The sequence below is a fragment of the Gavialis gangeticus genome, unplaced genomic scaffold, assembly GCF_001723915.1.
Source record: "Gavialis gangeticus isolate Ggan-Ray unplaced genomic scaffold, GavGan_comp1, whole genome shotgun sequence".
In the NCBI taxonomy this organism is placed as follows: domain Eukaryota; kingdom Metazoa; phylum Chordata; order Crocodylia; family Gavialidae; genus Gavialis; species Gavialis gangeticus.
Window position 1 is genome coordinate 148,007,406 of NW_017729024.1, and position 15,995 is coordinate 148,023,400.

Sequence of the window (15,995 nt, forward strand, 5' to 3'; positions counted from 1 at the left end):
CTCTGGCACCTTGACAGAGCACCACAAGTGCTGATAAAGCTGTGCCAGGGGTCCCGCAATGACCCCTGCCAATTCCTTCAGCACCCTGGGGTGGAGATCATCTGGACCTGCTGATCTGAACATGTCCAGTCCCACCAGAAGTTCCCTAACTAGGTCCTCACTGACCCTGGGCCTGGCTGTGCCCTCCTGGCCCTGTGGGGGGGATGTCCTGGTCCCTGCTCAGAAAAATGGAGGCAAAGAATTTGTTAAAGAGGTCATCTTTATCCACTGGTGTGACCACCAGATTTCCAAGCGTGTCCTGCAGGGGCCCCACGTTATCCGGTGACTTCTTTTTACTCCCTATATATTTAAAAAAGGACTTTTTGTTATCTTTGAACTGGGTTGCCAGTACCATTTCTGTCTCTGCCTTAGCCTTCCTAACAGCCCTACTACAGTCTCAAACAATGGAGGTATAATCCCCCTTGGTGATGGCCCCTCCCTTCCACTGGGCGTATACCTCCTTTTTAGCTTTCAGACATTCCTGAATGCCTTTGGTGAGCCATGGGAACTTTTGAGCACTCTTCCCACCTTTGATTTGCATTGGGACTGTTACCCTTTGGGCTCAGAGGATTGTCTCCTTAAGGAACAACCACTCTTCTTGGACTCCCAACTCCCCTCCTCTCCGGGACCTTAGTGCCTTGCTGACTAATCTTAACTCACTGAAATCGGCCCTCCTGAAGTTCAGGGCTGCTGCCTTGCTGCAGGCCTTTGACACCCTGCACTGGATGGTGAATTCCTGTAGGTGATGATCACTATCACCCAGGTGGTGGAGCACCCGCAGTCCCCTCACCAGGTCATCGCCTGTGGCCAGGACCAGGTCCAGCAAGGCATTTCCCCTGATGGGACTGTGCACCTCCTGGGTTGGGTGGAGGTCCTGTCTCTCAGCTAGGAACCTACGTGAGCAGTCAGACCTGGCTGACTGCTCCTCCCAGCAGATGTATGGGTAGTTTAGGTCACCCATGATGACCACGTCCCTTGACTTAACTGTCTCTGTGAGCTGACCTGAGAATTCCCAGTCCAGCTCTACCCCCTGGTTGGGTGGTCTGTAGTAGACACCTACCGTTAAGTCCCTTTCCTCCTGACCCCCTTGTATTCTAACCCAGAGCACTCTATCCCGCCTGTACAGCCTATAGCCCTTTATGTTTACCACCCAATAATGCATTGAATCCCACCAAGTTTCAGTGAGCCCCACTATGTCTGGGTTGGCGTTAGCTAGCAGGAGAGCAAGTTCCTCCTGCTTGTTCCCCATACTATGAGCATTAGTGTAGAGGCATTTAAGGCCTCCTGAGGGTGTATGCACCCCTCCCTCCCCAATCCCAGGACTATCCGGACCCCTCTCTCTTACCTGGGTACTTCTTGTGCTCATTGCCTGTCTTGGCTGGGAAGTGTCCTCGTGTCCCCCTGTGGCCCCATCCCCCGGTGAAGCTAGTTTAAAGCACGCCATTTGAGATCAGCCAACTTGGAAGAAAAGACACGCTTGTCTTTAGGGGAGAGGTGAAGCCCATCCCACCCGAGCACGCCCCTTGCGTGCAAATGCGGGTTGTTGTCAAGGAACCTGAGGCCTGCCTGGTAACAACAACTCCAAAGCCACTGGTTAACCACTCCAATGGAGGCCTCATGGCGCCATCCACATCTACTTACCGGGAGAATAGAGGAGAATATGCCACCAATCCTAGCTGGCCCAGTGGGTCCAGAGGCAGTGGGGTTTGAGGCCCAGGAGGGTGAGGACAGCCCTGGTGGTGGGATCCAGGAGCCCATCATTGCTGTTCCTGCCAGGGTCCAGCTAGATGAATGGGGTCTAGGTGGTAGCTATGTGGTGGAGGCCATGGGATGGCATGCTGTGGCTGGGTAGGCAGTCACTGCATGTTGGGGAGCCAGGAGGCCCTAGATGGCTGTAGGCCAACTGGCAGTCAGCATGATGATCCAGCAGGAGCCTGGACTGCTGGTTATCACAGGCAGAGAGGTGAAGGCAGCGAGGAGGCAGTTGCCATGGGCTGCCCCTGTGCTATGCATGCTGCTCCTCGCCAAGGAAGTGACTGGCCAGGGAACAAAGAGCAGGGCTGTTATTTCAAGATGGCTGCTGGCACCTGTAGCCAGAGTTTCAAGCAGGTGGCAGGGACCCATTGCAGGGGCCCATTGCAGAGCTGCAGGACATAGGTGACATGTAGGGGAGCACGGGGGGGGCATGTGCTCCCCTGAGGTTGCTGGTGCCCCCCCTGACAGCGAGAGCACAGGCTGGTGGAGAGTGCTCATGCCCCCACTGAATTTGGCTTCACTGGCAGAACTTCTACTGCTGCAATGCCAGCAGAGCCAAATTGCCTCACTCGGCGACCAGCCACTGAGGGACCCACCCCCTTCCTCTTCCCTACCCCCAGTCACTGGCTGGTTGCTGGGGGACTTCCCCTGGTCATGTCCCACTGGTGTCCCCCAAGACTTGGGAGGCACCAGTCACCCAAGCTGCAAGAAGGGGCACCAGTTTTCTGCTAAGAGCAGCAAATCTGTTGCCACATCCTTGCATGTGTAGACAAGTGCCCAGGAGCATTTACTCACAAGTAGTTTACTTGCAAGTAAACTGATCTCGAATCAAATGCATATGTAGACACACCCAGTTTGTACAGTTCAGGGAGCAGGGGTCATACTTTTGTCCTGTATTTCTACAGTATTCACCCTAACAGGATCCTACTTCATAACTAGGACTCCCAGTATTATATACAATATGTGTATGTATAAATACTGTCTAATTACATTTGGTTTTAAAACGTAGCTAGTAAAAAGGAACTACTTTTCAAAAATATTTTTCAAGTTTTTATGAAATTTATTATTTCTTTTTTAGAGATGGGCAGGGAAGGTTTTGTGCTAAGCTGAAAGGTTTTCTGTTGTTTTCATAAAATTTTTATTAAATTTGGGAGATCTCTGGTTTGTGGGGGGAGTTTGGGAACTCTATGGAAATGGAGGCTGTTGTAGCAAATTAAATGGTAGATGGGAGCTGTGCAGGTAGAATTTAATCTAGAAATGGAAGAGGAAGGAAAAGACATGTGGGGATAATGTGTCCAAAAGCACAGGAAGGAGGGAAGTGGCTAGCGTAAACAAATGGATGATAAAAATGAAACTATATTAAGTAGTGTAGCAGATAAATAGGCCAAAAAAGAATGGAAAGGGAATGCAGAGGGAAAAAAATCAGGATCTTGGGATAGGCCTTGGAATGTGTTAGGAATCAATCACAGGAAATGTTTAAGATCTCTGTCTGAAAAAACATAACATTGGCTGCATGGGAAATGAAATTGCAGCAATGAAAAACAAAAGGCATTTAGCATCGAAACCAAATTTGGCACAGCTAAAATATTGAGGGGAGAGGTGATTTTTTTTACAATGGAAAAGTGATATGAGGATTATTTAATATTGGCTTGAAATTAAAAAATGAAATCAGTAGAGGAATTACATTGAAATTATAGTTCAGCATCGTGGCTTGGAGCAACACTATAAGGAACTAAATGGAAAAGCCCCACGCAGATTGACATGCTAGTAATAGGGCGCATTGACATGAGATGCATTAATGTGCATTAGTCTAATTTAATGCACAGTAAAGGCACACATCTACATGTGCACACCCTTAATGCACATTAAAAATGATAAATTTAGGCTAATTTTACCTAAATTTCATACCTTCATTTAGGTATCAAATTTAGGCGCACTTAGTTAAAACACATTAATGCACCTGTAGATGTGACCTGGCACTACCTTTAGTGCTGGGCCTGCCCAGGCCTCCTGGCTGGCTGACTCTCCTCCCCCAGGGCTAGGCTGCTCTCTGGCAGACTAAAACCCAGCAGCCATTTTGTTCCCTGGGACATACACACTAGGAGCCTGGACAAGACTAGTGATCTGTCCAGAAACCCAGCAGGCCCCATATGCCCCCTAGACAGGCCACAGGCTGTCTCTGCCTCTAGAGTTGCTGCTTGGCCACAGGTGAGTGGCCCCTAAGGCTGCTGCCTGGCTGTCTCTGTTAGCAGGGTCAGCATCTGCTTCCTGCTGTTGCTCACCCCCAGCTATCTCCTGTGCTTGCAGTCCTGTGGTGAAGTGCCTTTGCTGTGTGGCTCCCAGTCCTTGGCCATGCCCCAGTGCTGGGCACTGTTGGCAGCCATCTAGGGCTGGCCAAGCAGAGGAAAGCCACACAGAGGCCCAGAAAGCTGGCACAGGACAACCAGGTTGTTGTCTTCCTTCTTACAGGGCCCCGGCCTTGCCCATGTGTGTACACCCAACTGGACCCGGGAGGGGGTGCATGACCTTGTGGCACTCTAGGGCTGCGCTGATGTGCAGAGGCAGAGGCAGCTTGCACAGGGCGGGCATTCAAACACCTACATTTACAAGGCCTTATTGGGTGGGGTGCAGGACTAAAGGCATTCTCAGTCGACACAGTAGTGCCACATAAAGGGCAAGGTCTTGCAGGCTCAGTGCATGTCCATGATGGACTTCAGTTCAGTCATGCCCTAAAGTCCATGCCCTTTATGTGGCAGCTGACCCACATTTTGGCACCCGAGGAGCCAGGCTGCACCTCTGTGACTGCCACACCACTGCAAGCTGCCAGCAGCACCAGCTTCTCTCGGGGGAGGGGGTTGGGGGAGAGAGGCGGGCCCTGGCTGGGTGCCAGCCCACTGTGCATGACAGGCCATGGATACTGGGCACAGCCAGATGCTGTTGTTGATGGGGAGGCCCATGCCGAGCCACCTGCCTCATCAGCTCTGGAGACATGGTAAGTCCTGCACTGGGGCAGGGCCCTCCTAGTCCTCACCCCTGCCCTGGCCCCAGCCTCTGTCCCCACTCCCTGCCTGCTGTCCCCTGGCCCCAGTTTCTCCCCACCCCTCACAGCATGCAGAGGTGGGGCACAGTTCATAACTTTATTGAGCAGCCTGTGTCCTCACAGCTTGGTGGGCATGGGCCTCTGGCACACCAAGGAAAGTGTGGACATTGACAGCAATGTCCTTCTCAACACTGGGAGGCAGGGGCATGTAGCACTGTGACGGGTAGCCCTCCAGGCAGCAGTGGAGGTTGCGGGGCAGCCCAGACTTGCCCCCTGTGCCATTGCAGCTGAGAGTCCTGAACCAGGAGTGCAGATGTGCCCAGGGCACCAGGAGAATCAGCAGCACTATTGTGTAGCACCTGGGGAGGCAGGGTGAACAAAGAGGGAGTTGGTGCATGCTGTCCCTGTGCTGGGTATGTGGCTTCTGGGCAGGGCAGGGGCTGGCCAGGGATCAGAGTTTCCAAGATGGCTGCCAAGAGCTGACAGCTGGCTTTGGCTTCAACTTGGTGGCAAAGTCCTGGCAGCTTTGTGGCTGGAGGCTGATGCTCCCTCTGGTGGCCACAGGGGCACATGGCAGGACAGGAGGGACCTGGGACTTGTGGAAGAATTCCTTCCCAGTCTCTTTTATTAGTTTTGTTTCCTTTGTCATTGTCCCCTCACCTGTCTCTCAATCTAGTTGCCCCAGGTTATGGCTACTACATGACCTCAAGCTCATACAGGGGGTGAGCCTAGTTTCTATTGTTTTAAGCACTGACCTCATGGCATGGAGGCAGGGGCTTGAGCTCGGGGGGGGCAATTATTTTGGGTGGAGGGTGCTTACCCAATTTTGGCAGGCTGTCAAGGGCTGCATGGGTAGCCCCATCCCTTGACAAGTGCCCCGCCCCCTGGGGCCATCTTGGGACCAATGTTCCAATGTCTTGGGACCAATGTCCCAGGGCCAGCACCAGTGAGGCTCAAAATGGGGCACAGGCTGGCAGGGGTCTGTGGCTGGCAGGGGTCTGTGGAGGTGGGCTGGGCTGCACCAGCAGGGAGAGGGGGGAGCTGGCCTGGCTCCATAGAGCCCCTTATGGCTGGGACCTTGTGCTCCTGCCACCCTGCTCTGGGCCCCGCCAGCACTGGCCCCAGGACACCGGTGCGGGCCCCGTGTTCCCACTGATTCCCATGCCCACTCACACCCAGTGCCCCCCAGCCCCGTGGTACAGGCAGGGGGCAGCTCACAGCCCTGACCCCCTGCTCACCGGCAGGGAAGAAGCTGGTGCTGAACGCAGGGAAAAACAGCCCCTTGCCCGCCCTGTGGCCAGCGCTTGCAGCCCACACAGGGCTGTCTGGAGCAGGCATAGGCAGCCCCACGCAGGCTGCAAGTGGGTACAGCATGGGGCGCTGGCCATGGGGTGAGTGAGGGGATGCTTTTCCCTGTGCTCAGCACCAGCTTGTAACCTGGCCCTGCTGCCAGCCTGGGCTCCAAGCCAGCTCCAGGATCGCTCATTGGCAGCAGCAGCTGTGGCCTCCCAGTTTGCTGCGCCGGGCAGTGTTGGCTGCAGCTCCTCACCTGGACCTTGTGCACTGGGTAGCACAGAGGAGCTGGCGTGGAGCCCAGGCAAGGCCTGAGCCAGCGCGGGGCCCAGGCAAGGCCTGAGCTGGCACGGGGCCCAGGCTGGCAGTGGGGCCAGGTTACAAGGTGGTGCTGAGAGTGGGGGGTGGAGGGAAAGCAGCTGTTCACCCACCCTGTGCCCAGTGCCCCGTGCTGCAGATGCTCACAGCCCACCTAGGTCTGCCTGTGCCTGCTCCGGACAGCCCTGTGTGGGCTGTGAGCGGCTGCAGTGCGGGGCGCTGGCCATGGGGTGGGGCCGCTTTCCTCTGTGCTGGGAAGGAGCCCAGGGAAAAGATGAGCCCGGGGAAAAGTGGCCCCTCCCCCACCCCAGGGCCGGTGCTCCCTGCTGCAGCCACTCGCAGCCCACGGGGCTGTCTGGAGCAGGCAAAGGCAGCCCCAGCTGGGCTGCAAGTGGCTGCAGCATGGGGTGCCAGCCACAGGGCAGGCAAGGGCCTGCTTTCCCCTTCCTGCACTCAGCTTTTCCCTGGGCTCCTTTCCTGCTGGCGTCCTGCCTGCCCTCTTCCTGCTTTTTCCCTTACCTGAGGTTCCGGCGCTGCCAGGGCAGCCACGTGCTCCCAGGCCAGAAGCCCCTGCTGGGGCTGCTGGCTGGGGGGGCTGGGCACAGATGGGTCCTGCTGTTGTGGGAAGCTGCCAGGCTTCCCCTGGGTCCTACTGCCCTTGGTTCCTGTCATTTTTTACAGGAACCAAAGGCAGATAAATATTAATTTTCTAAAATTTTTAGTGGCCCCGCAGGCCAGTTAGAATGGCCTTGTGGGCCACATCTGGCCCATGGGCCATATTTTGCCCACCCCTGGCCTTAAGCCATGTCACACCCTTAGGTGACTGTGATGCTTTTTAAGTTGGTTGGTCAGCATCAAACAACACCTGCCTTTGATTGGCCCTGAAAAATGAGGTCAGAAAAGGGATTTAAGGGTCCTTCCATTTTGGGAGAGGCATCTTGAAACTCACTAACACACAATGAACTGCCTGCCTCCAGAGGAAACTTAATCATCCTCTGGATGATACTTATGAGTAACATACCTGAAACTTATCTAGAAATATAGCTTACTGTAATGTAGAAGTGTAACAAACGGCTACCTAGCCACAGTTTGCTCTGGGTTATTCTTTGACAATTCCCTAACCTGTACCCTTCCCCAAACCTACCCTCTTTAACCAATAAAGCTCTCCACTATAACAAACTCAGTGGTACTTTCTGGGAGAAGGATTGGGCATGCCTTTATGCTCCCTAAGCTCAGTTAACTAAGGGAGGCTACTTTCTATGCTTCAGGCTTAAGGAAGCACCCCAAGTTATCACAGTGGGTCAAGCACTCTCAAGGTCTACAAGGCCTGTGTACCCCAGGGGGCACAAGGTCTGAATACAGAACAGAACCCTAGGTGGTGGCTGTGGTTACCCCAGGTTTGCAGGTGCGTTCCAGGAAGGGGGTTAGCCAGATGTGAGATTCCCCAGGAAAGGCACTCAGAGCTTGGTTTTTGATCGGGTGCAGTAAGACGGGTGGCTCAGCGTTAGAGCACCCCCTACTGTCCTGCCACAGGACTAACTTTAGCCCCAAGTCTCTGCGTGTGTAGATATCTGCCAAAAATCATTTAATGCTCATTAGCTTAATGTGCATTAAATTTAGTCATACTTATTTGCACATGTAGGCATGCCCATAGTGTTTAGTATCTGCTACCCAGGTATAACTATTACTCAGAGAAGGCTATATTTTCTGTCCTCTTGCATGGCTGTTGGAATGACTGGGAAAACCACATTGCAAAAAATAACTTAGGCTGCATCTAGACAAGCAGCAGTGTGCACTTGTAGTGGCACAAATTGCCTCAGTGTACACCCCTGCATGTGTGCTTCACTGCAGGACAAATTGTCCTGCGATGAGCAAACTGCCCTTGCCCAGATCCTTGTAGCTCTTCAGGTGCTGGCCCCAGCAAATTTATCTGGTGACCTGGTGGTGTGCTACAGCAGCAGGGGCACACCTTGGGCAGCATGGAGGCATGGGTGGCAGCCAGAATTGCTCTGGACAGCCCAGCCTCAGTTTGCACCAGCACATGCTTGTTTTGCATGTGTTGCACTGCTTTTTTTCTGGGGGTTTTTTTTTGGGGGGGGTTGCTACCAGGAAATCCCAGTAGCAAATTTTGCCACTGTGCTGGAAGCACGTTTTAATATTCACCACATGCAGTTTGTGGTGCCACAAACCACACGCCCCTGCTCCTCTGAACGTGGCCTTAGATTTTTGCTTCATTACAAGGACTCTCCAGCAAGAAAGGGCAATGTGCCTTTAATTTAGCACCACTCAGGACTGCTCACTTATAAACATATGAAGAACAGCAAGCTTGAGAGAAATAGTTTCCATCTGAGGGTCAAATTCTGTCCTTGATGCAAGCACACCGATTTGCACATGTGCATGGGAGAATGGAATAGTTTACTTTGTTTTAATGATAATCATGTTAAGAGATGCAAGAGTGGGCCAGCGTCAATAACAGAGTTCTTTTTATACTCAGGGCTAATAGGTTTTCAAATTGAGGAAAAGTGAAGCTGCAGCATTTCAGTACGATGAATTATGGAAGAAGATGGAAGATGCTGGGTGAAGTAACAGAGAAGAAAGATACAGAAGAATGAGGCATAATGTTTATGGTTAATGAATATAAGTGAGGTGATGCATGCCATCTAGCAATTAATAGATTAGAAGGAAGAAATATAGTTCATGTCAAGAAAAAATGAACTGTAACTGTGAAAGAGAAATCCAAATACAGAAGATAGGATAAACATTCACAATGAAATTAGGAGCAGGGAATGAATGATCTATTTAACAAATAGGTGCACAACTAATATAAAATCTTCTTATACTTCTAGAAACAATAGATCAGTGAAAAAGATACAGTGAAAAAGAGGCCTGTAAGGTGATTTATTGACAAGAAGTACACGCTGCTAACTTGTAAATGAATTATTAATGTGGGGACTCAAAAGAAAGATTGGTACAGACAGCAGAAGCATTGATTTCCCAAGGGAAGAAAATGAAAGATTGGAAGAGAAACAAGAACATGCCATAAGAGATGATCAGGAAATTAGAATGTCTGAAGACTGTGCAAATGTCAGGGCAAGATGGATCCATTCCAGATCTCCCAAGGAAGCAGCAGAAGAGATAAGGATGGTTTTAGCAGATATACAGCAGGCAAAATGCCTTTTGAGAGCAAAGAGGCATAAAGCATTTACTGCGCTTAATATTTTAGAAGGTATATAAGGAAGATTTAGAAAACAAATGATCTTCAAAATTAAATCAGGAGACCGTGCATCTGGAAGACAGCATGGGCTACAGGAAAAAGTCCAGAAGTCTTGCATTCTAGACATCAAGTTGCTCTCTAGCTCCTGGAAAAATCACTTCATCTCTCTGCTTAATCTTTGGAAATTAGAGATGCTGATAGTTAATCCTAGGACATTCAGTGGAGTTGGGGACCTATAACTCCTTTCACTGGAAATTGGGTCTTTTTTAATTCCCCAATTCTTTAAGGTATCCTTGCCTAATTAACAACATTGGAATAGGTCTTTGAGTTCTTGAGGTTCATTAGAAATGCATAGTATTAGACACAATTCTTACAAAGTTAAGACAGAACCAAAAATGTCTATTTTAAAAGCATGTCTATTTTTAAAACCAAGCTTGTCTACTTCTATAACTTCTCCATCTGTTCAATGCCACAGTGTCATCCATTGTTATTGTTTGCCAGTAATTTCATACAGACAAGAATTCTCTGCTGTCATATTCTCAATAATAAATTACTGTAGTCTTATTATACAACTTGCAATCAAACATGAAACACAGACTCATTAGATCCTTTCACCAAAATCCAACCAATTCTTTTTTGGGGCCAAATAATGAATCTCTAATGCATGTGATTTCATTCGCCTTAACTTTCATTCTTAAAATCATGTATGGTTATGATAAGGCAATTTCTTGACAGCCACATTGAAAGTTTCTAGGAGATGTCATATGGAGCACATGCTTAGAATAAACACTAGAGCTACAGGTTTTCTGGAGATGTATCAGCATTTCTGTTAATATATTGAACATTTCTAAACTGAAATAAATGCAAGAGGTGCATCTTTAAAAAATTGCCATTGTAGTGATTTTATATTAAATATCTTTATAGGAATAGCTGTTGAAGTTATACAATAAGAATATAACACACAGAGTAAAATACCATAATATAATGACAGTAATGAACATGAAGAATTCAGTATAACATGCACTAATGTAATGGAGATGACTATGAAAACTAGGCTAAAATCTTTGGGCAGTACTCAGATGCTTAATCAGCTTTTTCAGGCATGGGGCAAGCAACACAAAAATCCAATAGTGAGATAAAAAAGTAAAAGAAAAAAATACCAAAGTGTTAACAATAGATGTAAAAACCATGATAGTAATTTAATCACATATGCAAGCTTGTTTTTTATAGAGACAATGATAATTCTGAGGATAATTTTGGTCATAGCTTTTGAAATGTTTTCAATATCCTTACATAGGACAAACATTTTCACTATTCATATGTAGACAATGAAAGGGTGGCTTACACTCAGGCAAGTGATGGGTTCAATCTAACTTCGGCTGCAGTCAGTTGAGAGATTCTAGTTGGCTTCAAGGGGTGTGAGGAAATAGCTCGAAATCTCTAACAAACCAAGTGATCTTTGCTGCTGTAAATGACTTCTTCACTTCAGCTGCTAAGTTGAAACACCAGTGTGAAAGATTTTCAAGTCCAATTAAAAGAATAAAGCAAACTGAATTACCAACCCAAACCAGAACAAAGTAAAGAAAATAAATTCACAGCAAAATAGAAACAGCCCACTAAGGCAAACAACAAAAAATAGACTCATATTGGCATTGAAGCTGGCAGTGCCATAGCAACAAAGTTTGGTGACCGGGGCAAAGCCCACAGCAGCAGCCTGCCCTCACCCTGTGCACGAATCTGGGGGGCACATGCCCCCCCCACATGCTTGTCTGGGAGTGCATGCAGCAGTGGGAGCTGCCCATCCCCTCTCCCTGCACTCCCCTAAATGAGCTGCTTGTGGCTCCATCTCAAGCCCTGCCCCAGCTGGGCAGCGCCTGCTTGTGCTCCTTCACTTCCACGTGCGGGGCAGTTGCCCAGTTTCCCACCCCCCCCCGCCGGCCCTTGTTACAGTGCTGGAAATTGGGCATAGTTGGGCTCCAGTATAAGAGAAGTGAAATTCCGTTTCTCTCAGTGGGCGCATCTACATGAGACACTTTACTTGAGATTAGAGGAAATGACTGTGTAGTAAGCATCACTGTATGCACATGCAGATGCTTACTGTACAGTCATTTGCTCTAATCATGAGTAAACTGGTTATAGGCAGTCCTCGGATTTATGACATAATTGGTTCCTGAAAATCGCATCTTAAGTCAAAACTTTGTAATTTGGAAACAATTTTCTCATAAGAAACAATGTTATAAATGGGGGATTGGTTCCTGAACCAAGGCCTGATACCCTACATTCACCAAAAATACCCCAGAATTTTGTACTCGATCAATTATAGATGAGTAATATAGCTACATTAATGTATTTATATTGTAAATAGAAATCATATTGATTTGGAAGGACTTTTTTGAGGTGACTTTGCTGGACTTTTTGAAAGGCTCTTGGTCGGACTTTTTGAAGGGTTCTTGGCTGCAGTCTTCTCAGGAGTCTTGGCTGCAGGTTTTTGTGGAGTCTTGTCCGCTTTCTTAAAGAAAGTGTCCAAGGATGTTTGGACAGATATTCTCCAGAGAGATGAGTGATGCAGCGAACTTGCTCGCTGGCATGGCGTCACATTGGATCAAGCATTGTAAAGTTGAAAGTGACATCATAAAGTTGAAACAGGGTGTCAATTTCTGAACATTGTAAGTGCGAAATGTTGTAACTTGAAATGTTGTAAGTCAAGGACTGCCTGTACCTGTAAATACAAGTAGCAAATTTACTTGCGATTAGTTACTGTGCCATAAGGCATGTGTAGATGGCCAACCGGGAGCAAACTTGCTGGACAGCAGGGGTCAGGAGATTGCTCTCTGCCCCCAGGAACTGCCTGCTGCCAGGGTAGGGTCTGCCACTGGAGCCCAGGAGGGGATAACATGCCCTGGCAGCAGGGAGCTCCCAACACGTGACTATGATTGCAGAGAGGGGGTTGAGGAGTTTGTTCTCAGCCCCAAGTTGTTATTGCAGAGTGGGGATGGGAACAGGCTGAGAGCTCCCATTCTGTTCTTAACCCTAGCTCCACAATTGCAGAGCTGGGGCTGGGAACAATCTCTCCAGGCCCTGCCCTGTGATTGTGGAGTGGGGGCTGGGAACTGTTCCAGTCAGGGGCAGCTCTGAGCCCTGTGCCCTGATCAAGTGACTGAAGCATGTGATTTGGAAAGAGCAGCAGGGGACGCCCCGATACTTTGGTGGGGCAGCTAGCAGCAAGCCCCTGGCTGGGCTGGGAATCCTTGCCCAGCTGTGGGTTCACTGGTTGCTGTCCCACCAGTAGATTGGAGCAGGTGGCTGGGACCTGCCTCTCCCTTGCAGCTTTTCCCAAGCCCCCTGCCCCTGATCAGTGTCCCTGCTTGGGCTGTAGAGATCACTTCAGCAGCAGGCAGCTCCCAAGGCCAGAGAGCAATCTCCCAGCCCCCATCATGAGACAGCTGTACCTCCTAGCCCTGTGTGCTCCCTTCCAGCCCCAAGAGGAGCCTAAAGCTCCCCCTGGCTGCTGCAAGGGACCGTTGAAGGACCACAGGTCGGGAGGGGAGCAGATGCCTACTGGGGAGGGTTTACTCTAGAGCAGGGGTGGGCAAAATGAGGCCCAGGGGCCAGATGCAGCCTGCCAAGACATTCTGTTCAGCCTGCGGGGCCCCTAAAAAATTTAGAAAATTAATATTAATCTGCCCTGGGCTGCCTGTCATGCAGCCCTCAATGGCTTGCTGAAACTCAGTAAGTGGCCCTCTGCCCAAAATATTTGCCCACCCCTGCTCTAGAGTAACTTACTCTAAAGTAAACCCACCCCGCATTATTTGCATGCGTAGACATGTCCAGTAGGTAAGGTATAGGGCCCAAATCTGAGATATATGGATGAAGCTCAAATGCACATATAGCAGAGACCTTGTACAAGAGTCTACCATACAGATTTAACTACAAGATTGGTGTCTAAATCCACAAAAGCCCAAATTATATACTATACTGGTTTTTTTGTCTAGTTTTCCAAACACAGACCATGTGGTTACTGATACATCTTTAGGGATGTCTTTCTGGTTGCATCTCATAAACTGCTTAGCAGTTCTTTTCCTTGACATGATAAATAGTGCTATATATTATGAGGTGAGATCTTTTTGATTTATAGATGTTTCAAAGCAGCAATGTGCACCTGCTCATTTGGAATATGCAACAACAGATGCTAGAATGGCTTGACTATCTTCTATTTTAATTTATTTTTACTGAAGCATGACAAAAATGGGGTTTTAAAAATATTTTATGATTTAAAACTTACAACTAGGGGAAAACTTACAACTATGAAACTACCTTTTGAAGCCTGCTTTAAAATCCTCAGAAATCAATGGGAGCTTTCCCATTCAACTTCACTATGCATTATGTTGGATCAGCCCTTCAATAATCTCAAAACAGAACAGAATTTTTTTACAATCAAATCATTTTAGCATAGAAAGTGATGCTATCTCACTTTGTGCATTAACACCAAACTGCTTCCTTTCTAAACACACCTGGTTTTCAATGACTGTTCTGCATTATACATGTTTAAATGGATTCCTTTTATTCTCTATTCATTTATTCATCTCTGAACTCTAATAGGCTCTGCTTTTTCAAGATTCAAACTCTTGTGTTTGTGATTTATTCCCAACTTACCAACAGTCCTTCTTACTTGTTCTTGTAATGCCCCATTCTTGTATGTAAACATTTGTAGAAGACTGAAGTAATTTTATTTTAGTATTTTTGCATGAAGAATTATGTGTCACTGGCATAAAAGATGAGGGGAAGGAGGTTATGTCTTTATTCTTTTCCTCTTTAAAGTAGGATTCAACATGTATGTGATTAGCAACAGCTTTCTACTCAGCATCTGTATTTAATCAGAAGCTATTTTCCCATTTCCTACACTGGTTAGTGTAACACTTCACCACTTCTTCTCTCTCACCCTAACCAGGTAATAAAGTAACTCTTCCAAACTTTCTCTTTCATGGCCATCCTACTGAATCTTGACAACACTTTAAAATATTTATTTTTTTGCAGTTGTAATGACCTGCAGAAGTACCACAAATGGCAGGACACATTTTTTTTCACATGCTATGACTTTCCACTGTGGGGTATTTTGACCTATATAAAATACTGCATGGTTTGAAAGGATAGGACAACTCAAATTATTATCTAGTTTCCAAGTTTCATTTCAAATGTTAATTTCAATTGCTGCATAGCTAAAATTGGAGAAAAGCCATGTTTTCCTGATTTGTTTCTGTTTTTTTAATAGTGTCCTAAGTGTCAAGTATCTCCAATTTTCATTAGAAGTCCATATATTTATTTCCCTCAAAGCTTTTGGTCCTTTCAGCTGCCTAATAGGGGTGTGCGGAATGGGCTGTATTCAATTTGGATTCAGTCTGAATCAGGAACAGTGATTCGATTAGTTGGTTTGGATCACTGTCCTGATTTGATTCAGCTGGATCTGAATCTGAAGATTCAATGCTGATTTGGAGAATCAGCGATTCGATCATAGCCACAGCTTTAAATGTTTTTTCTACATATCTCAAGGTACCAGGCATGGCTCATGAATGCTGCGGTGCTGGGGCGGATGGAGCATCCCACAGGAGTGCGTGGGGGGGGTTGATTCTGGTCCACTTCTGAATCTGCCGCTGAGCATGCTGGGGACCCCCCTCACACTCCCATGGGACGCTCCATCCGCCCCACCATCTCAGTGTTCATGAGCTGTGCTTGGTACTTCAAGGTATGTAGAAAAATGTGTCATGTCTAAATCATTGAATCTCTCTGAATCTCTCCAAGTTGATTTGTAGGGTTCTGATTCCATTCAGAGAGATTACAGGGTCTCCTGATTTGATTCAGATTCAGAGATTCAGCCACCAAATTGGGCTGAATCTCCACCAAACTGAATCAGCAACCAAAGCTTGGCACAGCTCTATTGCCTAATATGTGTCCATATACCTATGATATATCAAAAGTAACTCACATGTTCAAAGCAAGCCACACTGGAAAACAATGTAACCACATAAAATTGAAGGATAAAAATTTAGAAAGGAAGACTCCCTTTTCCTGTCTGTGGTTTGTAGCCACAACATATACATTCATGTTTATACATAAAACTCCATATGCTCAACCTATTACTTACTATACATGAATTTTTTTCTTATAGTTTCATAGTTTCTAGGGTTGGAAGGGACCTGAGAAGATCATCTAGTCCGACCCCCTGCCATGGCAGGAAAGAGTACTGGGGTCAAACGACCCCAGCAAGGTGTTCATCTAACCTCTTCTTAAAAACCCCCAGGGTAGGAGCCTGCACCACCTCCCTTGGAAGTTGGTTCCAGA